Here is a 10,692-nt window from a genome sequence, read left to right as displayed (position 1 = left end):
GGCCCTGAGTCTCAGCAGAGTTGCAGCCAACACCTGCTCTCCAGTTCATCGGACTCACCCAGGACAAGTAACAAAAGGATGATGATGGACAACACCTATCCCCAAAAAACAGAGAGTGTCTACAACTGCAAGCAAGACAGTTCCATCCATCTGCCTCCTGGGGTCTAATTCTCCTCTCATTTGGAAGCAAAGTGGGCATCACCATCCCCAAAACCTCAAGACTGAGGAATGAACAAAAAAACATAATGAGGGAATGCAACCTTGGATCAAAGGAGACTGATTATTATTCTAGTGATGGAAGAACTTGTAACGTTGATTTAAAGGCAGTGGTTGGGAAGCGGACTTGGCCCAGTGGTTAGGGCGTCCGTCTACCACATGGGAGGTCCGCGGTTCAAACCCCAGGCCTCCTTGACCCGTGTGGAGCTGGCCCGTGCGCAGTGCTGATGCGCGCAAGGAGTGCCCTGCCACGCAGGGGTGTCCCCCGCATAGGGGAGCCCCACGCACAAGGAGTGCACCCCATAAGGAGAGCCACCAGCGCGAAAGAAAGTGCAGCCTGCCCGGGAATGGCGCCGCCCACACTTCCCGTGCTGCTGACGACAATAGAAGCGGACAAAGAAACAAGACACAGCAAATAGACACAGAGAACAGACAACCAGGGGAGGGGGGGAAATTAAATAAATACATAAATAAATAAACCTTTTTTAAAAAGGCAGTGGTCACCAGAGCTTCTGAGGGGAGGGAGAGGGAAGGATAGGTGTAACATGGGGCATTTTTGGGACATTGGAATTGTCCTACATGATATTGCAGTGATGGATACAGACCATTATACATTTTGTCACAACCTATGAAATTATGTGGTACAGAGTGTTAGCCATCACGTACGCTCTAGACCGTGGCTAGTAGCGTTGCTTCAATAGGTGCTCAGCAGTTGTAGCAAGGGCACCACACTAGTGAAAGGCGCTGTTAATGGGGAAAATGAGGGGGGGAGCATATGGGAATGCCCTATATTTTTGACGTTACATTTATGTAATTAAAAGCTTCTTTAAAAATAAAGAAAAAAAAAGAATTGTTCAGACTCCTATTGTAACAATGGAGGCCAGGCACTGTGTATAAAAATGAGAGAGAGAGAGAGAAAAGAAAAAGTGCAGGGGGCCCTGCTTCCTTCACTCCCACACACTTTCACGCACGCTCCCTCAAAGAAGACCCAGGATGAGCCCCATTGCAGGGTCGAGGGGAGAATCCTGGGGTGCAAGAGTCCTCTCGTTACTACAGAACCCTCCTCTCTGCAAAAGAGATGGGAAACAGGACAGCTAAATGCAATGCATGATCTTGAATCGGATCGTGGATTGGGAAAGGAGGCTATAAGGGATAATAGTGAGACAGTTGTTGAAACTGGTATGTGGACTGTGGATTAGACAGTAGAGGTACGACAGTGTTCACTTCCGGACTGGGATCATTGTGTGATGATTACAGAGAACGTTCTTGACCTTGAGGGATGCAGGCCGAAGTATTTCGATATGAAGGGGGAGTATGTCTACATCTTATTCTTAATGATTGGGAGAGAGAGGGAGACAGAGCCAGAGATATGTCTTAGAAAGATTTCCTAATGCGGCCAATGCTAAAAATGAGTGGGCGAATCTACATACCAATGATATAGGAGTTTGTTGCACTATTCTTGTACCATTCCTGTGGCTTTGAATATTTCTGCAACCTAAAAAATAGTTTAGGAAGTGGGTATAGCTTCCTATACCATGCTTTGCATGTAGGATTGAGCCCAGGACTTCCTAAAAAAAGGTTTTTTTAAAAAGGAAGGGGACAAACCTACAAACCAGCCAACTCCAGGTAGCATTCCCGTTTCTTCTTCTGCCTCCAGACAAAGTCTTTTGCCACAAGCACTCTGCTCCTTCGTTGGAGCCATGACGCTAGAGCTGGCCTCCACAGGAGAAGTTGAATGGAGGAGCCAGAGAGAGGAGTGATTCAGATGAGTTTACTTGACAGTGAATTTGTTGAGTATCTGCTAGGTGTCAGAATTCCCTGTGGCTTCTGCACCCACTCCCCATGGGTTTGGCTCAACTTTTTCCCAGTTCATGGATGGAGTCAACCTTTGGTTTGGGCGTCCTTGTTCACAGGCTCTGGGTGCCTTACTTAGGGCATCTGGCTCCGTGGGGGAGCTGCAAGGGGGCTCACCTGTGAGCTCAAATTCCATGAAATGAGCAGACCAGTCAGAGAACTTTCACCTGGGGGTGAGGGGTGGGGCACAAGCTAGACCATAAATCCCTTTTTGTCATGCATCCTGCTTTTGAGTATACTTACTTTTTCATGTCCTCACCCCACTGAGGGCAAGATTGATTGTTGAATTTATGGATAAACCCTCAGTGCCTAATAAAATAAAAGCTTGTTGAGGAAATGAATGTTTGAAATGTTTTTAAGAAATAACAGCAGTTACGTTATTGGAAAACTTACCACTTCCAAACCTCACTTCTACTGCCATGCCATGTTATAGTGAAAAAGGAAAAGTCATGCTGATCTGACTTTTATTTTTCAAAATTTTGATATTTTATTCGTCGTGGATTTTTGGCGTTAATGTTGGTATCTTAAAATATTGCATGTAAATATATTAGTTTTCTTTTTTACTGAGTTTTTTTCCTTTTTTTTTTTTTTTTTTGGTGCCCGCTTACTTTTTTTTTTTAGTGCCTGAGGCGAGTGGCTCACTCGTCTCACCCTAGTCTCAGCCCTGATTATTTCCAACACACATGCCATCGTGTCATTAATTCCTCATCATGATGTTCTGGGAAGATACTACTAGTATCTCCTCTTCACAGTTGAGGAAATGGAGGTCTGAGAGGTCAACTGTGCCCAAGGTCCCACAACTAGGGGGAGGAAAATCTGTATTTGAACCCAGGTTTGTTTTTGTTTGTTTGGCTCCAACCCTGTCCAGTAAAGCACTACAATAAACTAAGTTATGAGTTGGGTTTTGAGTCAGGCAATGGAAATACTCAGGTCTGAGCCCCATCTCTGCCCCCATGCTCTCCAAGCCCTCCATTTCTGTGGACTTCAGGTTACCCATCTGGACCTGGATTTAAATATTCTGAAGGTCCCCCGTTTCCCCCCAACACAATCTGTCAGCTTTCTCTCCCCTGACCCAGCAATAGCACAAGCTGGAGGATGAATGAGAAGCAGGTACCAGCCAGGACACGTGAGTGGCCTGGGAGTTCGAAGATCCAGGAGGGGGGTTGGCCTGGTTGGGGGGGGCCCTGGGAACCACAACGAGCGACTCCACTCCCTCCAGAAAGCCCCTAACCCTATTTTGGGCAGATGCCAGACTTTTATTCTGAAGCCGAGGCCACAACCTATGAGGTAATCTTTGGAGCTACATTCCGAGGTGGAGTCCCATTGGCTTGTTGATGAAGCCCCGCCCAGGGGTTCCCAGCGCCCCGCCTTCCCCGGAGCCCATAAAGGCGCATGTGCGGGTCTCGGCAGCCACCAGACACCTGCCTCTGCCAACAGGACTGGAAGCAGGTGAGGCACACAGGGGACGGGCCGCAGCCGCAGAGGGGAGGGGTGGTCGGAGGGACCCGGGATCCGGGGGATGGGGCTGATTTGCAAGGCAGCGCGTGGGCCTCTCCCGCAGAGCGACAGAGACGGCGAAGTTTGGCTGTGTGGAAAGCGGTGACTCCAGTCGGGCTGATGACTGGGAGGTGAGTTCTGGGGCCATGCCACAGAGAGGGGAACAGGTATGAGCTGGAGTTGTGTCTTCTCCGTGTCTCCCGCCCCCACCCCCCTTGCCATTCTGAAGCGCCTCGGGGAGAGAATCGGGGGAGGGGGTGGGGCGGGGGGCTTGCCCCCAGAATCAGAGAGGCAGAGAACGGGGGTGGGGGTGGGGAGGAAGCGGGGGAAAGGCAAGCAAGTTTCCTTCAGCTTCAGTCCCGACGCTGCGGACAGTTGCCCGCGGACCACGGGAAACAAATCGCTAGTTATTTCAGCACCGAGCCCCAGGACAGCGCCTCGTGGGGACCGGGAAGGCATCGGCGGTCCGTTTCAGCACCCGAACCGGGACAGCTCCTGCCGGCTTCATTTCAGCACCACGGCTCGGGACAGCTCCCCGGTCTGCGAAGAGTCAAATCCTGGATGCTGGGGGAGAGGGATGGGGGTCCCTTGACGCGTCATTTGATGGGGCTTTTGGAGAATTATTTTCCAGATAAGCAGATGAGATGAAACTGCACACATAAATGAGTCTGAAATACCTGTAAGTCTGTAATTCCCAGCAGGTAAGCTGTCCAGTTCCTGCTCCTCTGTGTGCACTGTGCCAAGCATTGTACAGACATCATAGCATGCCACCTTGAACCTTACAACGTGCATGTTATCACGACCGGGCGACAGCTGGGGAAACTGAGGCCCAGGGAGGGACGGGGAAATCACCTAGCCCGAGGGTGAAGCTTCAGCTCAATCTCGCATCGGGTCACCTCCAAACCCCATGTCCTGACATTCCTGGGTGGGGGATGGGTTCTTGGAGACCCACTCGTCTCAGGTGAGGCGAAGGGCTGGGCCGGGAATCTCTGATTCGGGGCACAGAGTGGCGATGGACACCGAAGCTGCCGTGGTCTAGTGCTATGTGGAAGACTAGTGATTTTGTTGTTCTGATGTACTATGACAACAAATCACAGCCGGCCTCACAGCGTGGACCCCTGTCGACCTCCTCCCGAGATGGCTGGGTGGCAACAACACGTGGAGGAATCGCTTCCACCCAGGGGGCAGGCGGGCTCTAGCCCCTGGACGGGGTCAAGGGCAGGGGAGGAAATAAGACAGGGGCATTGGCCCTGTGGACTTACAGCCATGCACTAAGTGTGATGTTGGCCGAATCACGTATCCCTTGTAGGTCCCCACGGCAGCCCTGGAGATACAAAGAAGCCGACTCCAAAGCCAGGGCCCTTCACCATCTTGCTACTTTCCTGGGGAGCCAGTGAGAGAATGGAGCCCGAGGCCCTACCCTAGATAAGGGTTCAATGAAAGTTCCAGAAATTAGTTTTCTCCTCCACCCATCAGCTCCATGGACCAATCACAGGTCAAGTGTATACTTGTGTCTGGCTGGTGGGTGAGCTGTGGCCTAACTGAAGCTCACCCCCAACTTTCTGCAATAAACCTTATTTCATTAAAGGAGACTTTATTGCCTCATCTCCTTCATGCCCACCCCTCACTATCAAGTCCATATATACATTCTCATAGACCTTGGGTGTTTCTCTCTGGCACTTAGGCCAATTTTATTATGATGACGATGATTATTAATCTCTCCATGTCTGTCTCCCTGTTGTGCTGAGCTCCATGAGGGCACTGTTTGAGATCCGTGTTTTCACTGCTATGTTCCCAGTGCCCAGTTCAGGGCCTGGCACACAGGAGGCCCTCAATAGATGTTTGTTGAATCAATAAAGGCATCAAAAAATAAACCAATACAAAAATCATGTGCGTGAGTTGATGGTTTCAGCACACACATGAAGTCTCCTTTTCTCCTTGGTCTCCCTCTTAGATGCGCCCTAGGGTGGTGGTTGTTGCAGGTGTTTACTGGGGACTGTAATTAGATTTGTGGATACTCCGTGGCCAACCAGCCAACCAGTAGCCCCAGGAGAACCCCAAGCTAGTTTAATTAGCAATTACAAGGCATTGATTCCTCATTAGCTCTGGCCATCCTGGTCTCCCTCCTCAGCTCCAGATAAATGAACTCTTTCTCTCTCCTGGGAGGACTGCTTCAGTGGACCCGTTAACAGGCAGACACCAAAATGCCAGAGGATCTTCATGAGCGGGGCGGGGAGAAGGGGGTTCAGCATCTACGTTAAGGCTAATTGTGGAAGATGTTCTCGTCTATTTAGAATCGCCCTCTGGGGATGGGAGAACTTTCAGAAAGAAAAAGACAGCAAGATACTAACTTCTGGGAACCCCAATTTGTAAGAGGAGGTTCTGCCCTGGAATTTCCACAAATGTCTCTCCCCGGTTGTCCCACAAGCAACCCAATTCGACAGTGTCAAGCTGGACATCCAGTCCACCCAACCCCCCCAGCCTGCCCCTCCCTCCCCGACCCCCTCAACACGGCAGCCCCTCCGCATCCCAGAGACCCTCCACTCCGAAGCCACCCTATAGTCCCTGAGGCAAGTTGTTCTCAAATCCATTGCCGCCACCACTACCAGCCAGCATTTGCTCAGTCCTCGCATCCCCCCGCCACAAACAGCGAGTTCCTGCTCCACATGCAGACAGCTTGTTCTACAAAACAAACCCAAACAAGCCCCTCCCTTGTCTTCACCCCTCCCAAGGCTCACCACTTCTTGGAGGATAAAATTCAAATTTGTTCACACAACCTACAGGGTCTGACCCCTCCCTGCTGAGGGTAATTTCCTATCATTTCCCACCAGCTACACTCACCCAGCCAGGTCCACCTATTGCTTTGATTTTCCAACATCAGTGTGAGGATGGCTCCCCCAGAGAAGCTGGTGGAGAATGCAGATTCCCAGGGCCCTCCCCATTTCACTAGGTTGGGGTGGGCAGGCCCAGAAATCTGCATTTTGATAAACCTTTCCCCACTGATGCTTATTCAAGGGATCCTTCTTCTGATTAAAAATAAACCACCTGGGAAGCGGACTTGGCCCAATGGATAGGGCGTCTTCCTACCACATGGAAGGTCTGCGGTTCAAACCCTGGGCCTCCTGACCTGTGTGGAGCTGGCCCATGCGCAGTGCTGATGCGCGCAAGGAGTGCCCTGCCACGCAGGGGTGTCCCCCACGTAGTGGAGCCTCACGCACAAGGAGTGCACCCCATAAGGAGAGCCGCCCAGTGCCAAAGAAAGTGCAGCCTGCCCAGGAATGGTGCCACCCACACGGAGAGCTGACACAAGATGACGCAACAAGGGAAATGGACTTGGCCCAGTGGTTAGGGCGTCCGTCTACCACATGGGAGGTCCGCGGTTCAAGCCCCGGGCCTCCTTGACCCGTGTGGAGCTGGCCCATGCGCAGTGCTGATGCCCGCAAGGAGTGCCGTGCTACACAGGGGTGTCCCCCGCGTAGGGGAGCCCCACGCGCAAGGAGTGCTCTCATAAGGAGAGCCGCCCAGCGCGAAGGAGGGAGCAGCCTGCCGAGGAATGGCGCCGCCCACACTTCCCGTGCCGCTGACGACAACAGAAGCGGACAAAGAAACAAGACGCAGCAAAAAGACACAGAAAACAGACAACCGGGGGAGGGGAGGGGAATTAAATAAATAAAAATAAATCTTTAAAAAAAAAAAAAAAGATGACGCAACAAAAAGAAACACAGATTCCCAGTGCTGCTGATAAGGATAGAATCAGTCACAGAAGAACACACAGTGAATGCACATAAAGAGCAGACAACGGGGGGGGGGGGGGGGGGGGGCAGGGAAGAGAAATAAATTAAAAAATAAATCTTTTTAAAAAATAAAAATAAATAAACCACCAACATTTTTTTATTTCTCCCAAAGGTCCCTGTGCAGGGGCCTCAGCTCATCCTACCAGCTTCAACTTTGCCCCAGCCAGACCCAGTGCAGAGCTGGTACCCAATAAATATTCATTTGATACTTAAATGCTTATGTCCCTGTCACTTTCATCAGACAAGGAAGCATGGAGACCTCATGCACCTGCAACGATGAAACGCCCACAGAGGGGTCTGGGGGCACATCGACCAGGTCACCACCCCTTCCCGGCCACCTCCAAGGGTCCAGCTTGGGGCTGCTCAGGGGCTGCAGACACTAAAAAGGTGAAGAAGTCACATCCTTACCCTACTATGTTTTGCAGCTCTGGCTAGTTAACTGGATAGAGGAACTAATTATACCTTATTTCCTGATGATGTCTTGTTGGGAAAAATGAGACATGTCTCCTCCTATCCCAAGGGAATGAACAGGCTTTTCTTTTCAAAGCCTGAACTCACTGGGGCAATATAGCTGGACTGAACTTGCAGATCCTCAAAGTTTTCGCCTTGACCCAGATGACTCCAAGGGGAAACCCATAAAACCAAGAGCATGTCTCCCAGAACACCAGCCTGTTGTGGTGCCTTTCTGGTTTCAAGTTTGTGAAAAGAGGGTAAAGATGGAGGAGAATAAGGAGGAAGAGACAACAGAGGGGGAAAGTCTACAATTTAAGTATGTGGCTGACGTTTCATTAGTCCATTTGTAAAGACAATAAGCCAGAGCATACTACCAGATTTTCTGATCTGAATCATCTGTGCACGGGATGTTTTAAACTGAATGCACCAGGTGTGTTCTCATAGGTAAGAAGGCGCTATCTTCTTAACCTTCTAGATCACGAGTATCTGACACAGTCCTCTCCTGAAATCCAACTCTAGAAACTTCTCTCCTTGCCCCCACCAAATGCACTGGACATCCAGAACTAAGGGCACAACCTATTAAGCTATCTTATAGTTGATCAGTGTCCAATTATCTTAATTTGAAATTCCATGAAAGCAGAGTCTTGAGCCAAGGACCCAGGTGTGTGTGATTTATTTGGGAGGTGATCCCAGAAAGCAGGAGTGATGGAGAGACAGAAGATTGGGGCCAGGGACAAAGGAAAGAAAAATATGCAGGAACATAGTCCAGTTGCTCCAATAGAGACTCAAAATAACAGTGGCTTAAACAAGATGGAAGTTTACTTTGACACAGCAATTCCATGCCTAGATTTACGTACAAGAGAAATGAACTCCCACGTATACAAAAAGATTTTTACTAGAGTACTTATAATGACTTTAGTCATAATTGCTAAAAAACTAACCAGGAATGGATAAACGGGGGGTGGGGGTGGGAAGAAGGCAGGGACTAGTGATACACACAACATGGATGAATCTTAAAAAGAAAAAACATAGTGAGCAAAAGAAACTGGATACAAAGATTACATAGGAAGTGGATGTGGTTCAAGCGGTTGGGTGCCCGCCTACCACAAGAGAGGTTCCAGGTTCAGTTCCTGGTGCCTCCTAGAGAAGACGAGCAAGACAGCAAGCTGGCATGGTGAACTGACTCAACGAGATGATGATGCATTGAGGAAACACAAAGAGAGACACAACAAGCAAGGAGAGGAGGTGGCTCAGGTGGGGGGTCCTGGGTTCAGTTCCGTTGCCTCCTAGAGAGAAGACAAGCAGACAGTGAGTGCAAAACAAAGGGGGGAGGAGAAATTTTTAAAGAGGGTACATACTATGATTGCATCTACATGACATTCAAGATCAGACAAAACTAATCTAAGGTAATAGAAGTCAGAACCCTAGGTGATCTGGAATGGGTAGGAATCAACTGGATGGGGGCCTGTCCAGGGTGCTGAAAAGTTATCTACCTTGGTTAACGTGGTGGTTCTATGGGGTATACTGTTACCAAAACTCATGGACTTGGGCGGGGCTGAAAGTGTCGCTCCCTGGTGGGGGCTGTTCATGGCAGTTCCGGGGTCTCCAGCATTTTTGCTGGCTGTAATTCTGAATCGGTGTGAAGTGGAGGCAGTGGTGCTTGAGATTCTTGCTGGTGTGAGATGACTGACTATGAACCGGTGGTGGTTGGAGCAGGTGGTGTTGGGAAAAGCGCACTGGCAATTCAGCTAATCCAGGGCCACTTTGTAGTAATTATGACCCCACCATAGAGGATTCTTACTGAGAACAGGTGGTTGTAGATGGTGAAACTTGTCTGTTGGACCTACTGGATCCAGCTGGTCCATAGGAGTACAGCGCCATGGAGGAACCATTCATAAGGACAGGCGAAGCCTTCTTTTGTGTGTTTGCCACAATAATACACTTGCAGACATTAACCTCTACAGGGGCAGATTAAGCAAATTAAAGATTCAGATGATGTACCTATGGTGCTGAGAGGAAACAAGTGTGATTTGCCAACGAGGACAGTTGACATAAAACAAGCCCATGAACTGGCCAAGAGTTATAGGATTCCATTCATCGAAACCTCAGCCAAGACCATACAGGGTGTAGAAGATGCCTCTTACATGCTGGTAAGAGAAACACGTCAGTACCGAAGGAGAAAACTCAACCGCAGGGATGATGGGACTCAAGGTTGAATGGGGTTGCCGTGTGCGGTGATGTAACAGGATACACATAAAGTTCTATCATTAGAAAAGAGCTGCTTTCAAGCTGCACTGATGTCTGACCCTGACTTTCCTGGAGAATTATTCCTGATGCTATCTTCAGTCTCACAGAGAAGCTCCTGCTACTTCCCCAACTCTCAGTGGATTAGCACAATATTCTCTGTTTGAGAAGTTCTCAGAATAACTACCACCTCGCTTGGTTTTCTGACCAGAGAAATGCACCTCTTGCTACACTCCAGTATTTTTCTGCCCTGGGTGTTCCTCTTTCTCCCACCCCAGGTTTTTCATCTGAAAAGCAATTCATGCTCTGAAACAGAGAACCAAACCGTAGACCTGAAATTCTGTTGAAAACAGTGTCTTGAGCTCTAAAGTAGCAACTGCTGGGGACTTTTTTTTTTCCTTCTTACTGATGAACTTTGGAGCTATATAGGTTTTTGGGGAAATGTCATAAAATAGGTTTGGTTTGGTTTTTTAGGAGGTCCCAGGAATTGAACCCAGGACCTCATACATGGGAAGCAGGCGCTCAACCACTGAACTACATCTGCTCCCCAATGACAGTTGGTTTTATCGTTTGTTTGTTTGTTTTGTTTTTAGGAGGCACTGGGAATAGAACCCGGGACCTCGCACATGGGAAA

At 49.3% G+C, this 10,692-nt stretch overlaps 1 pseudogene; it reads left to right on the top strand.

The window, feature by feature from the left end:
- The first annotated feature begins 9,496 nt into the window (after window positions 1–9,496).
- On the top strand, window positions 9,497–10,057 carry LOC105746660 (GTPase NRas pseudogene; annotated as a pseudogene).
- The last annotated feature ends 635 nt before the right edge of the window (window positions 10,058–10,692 follow it).

This window comes from Dasypus novemcinctus, chromosome 19 (assembly GCF_030445035.2).
Source record: "Dasypus novemcinctus isolate mDasNov1 chromosome 19, mDasNov1.1.hap2, whole genome shotgun sequence".
Taxonomy (NCBI): Eukaryota; Metazoa; Chordata; class Mammalia; order Cingulata; family Dasypodidae; genus Dasypus; species Dasypus novemcinctus.
This window is presented reverse-complemented; position numbering and strand designations above follow the sequence as displayed.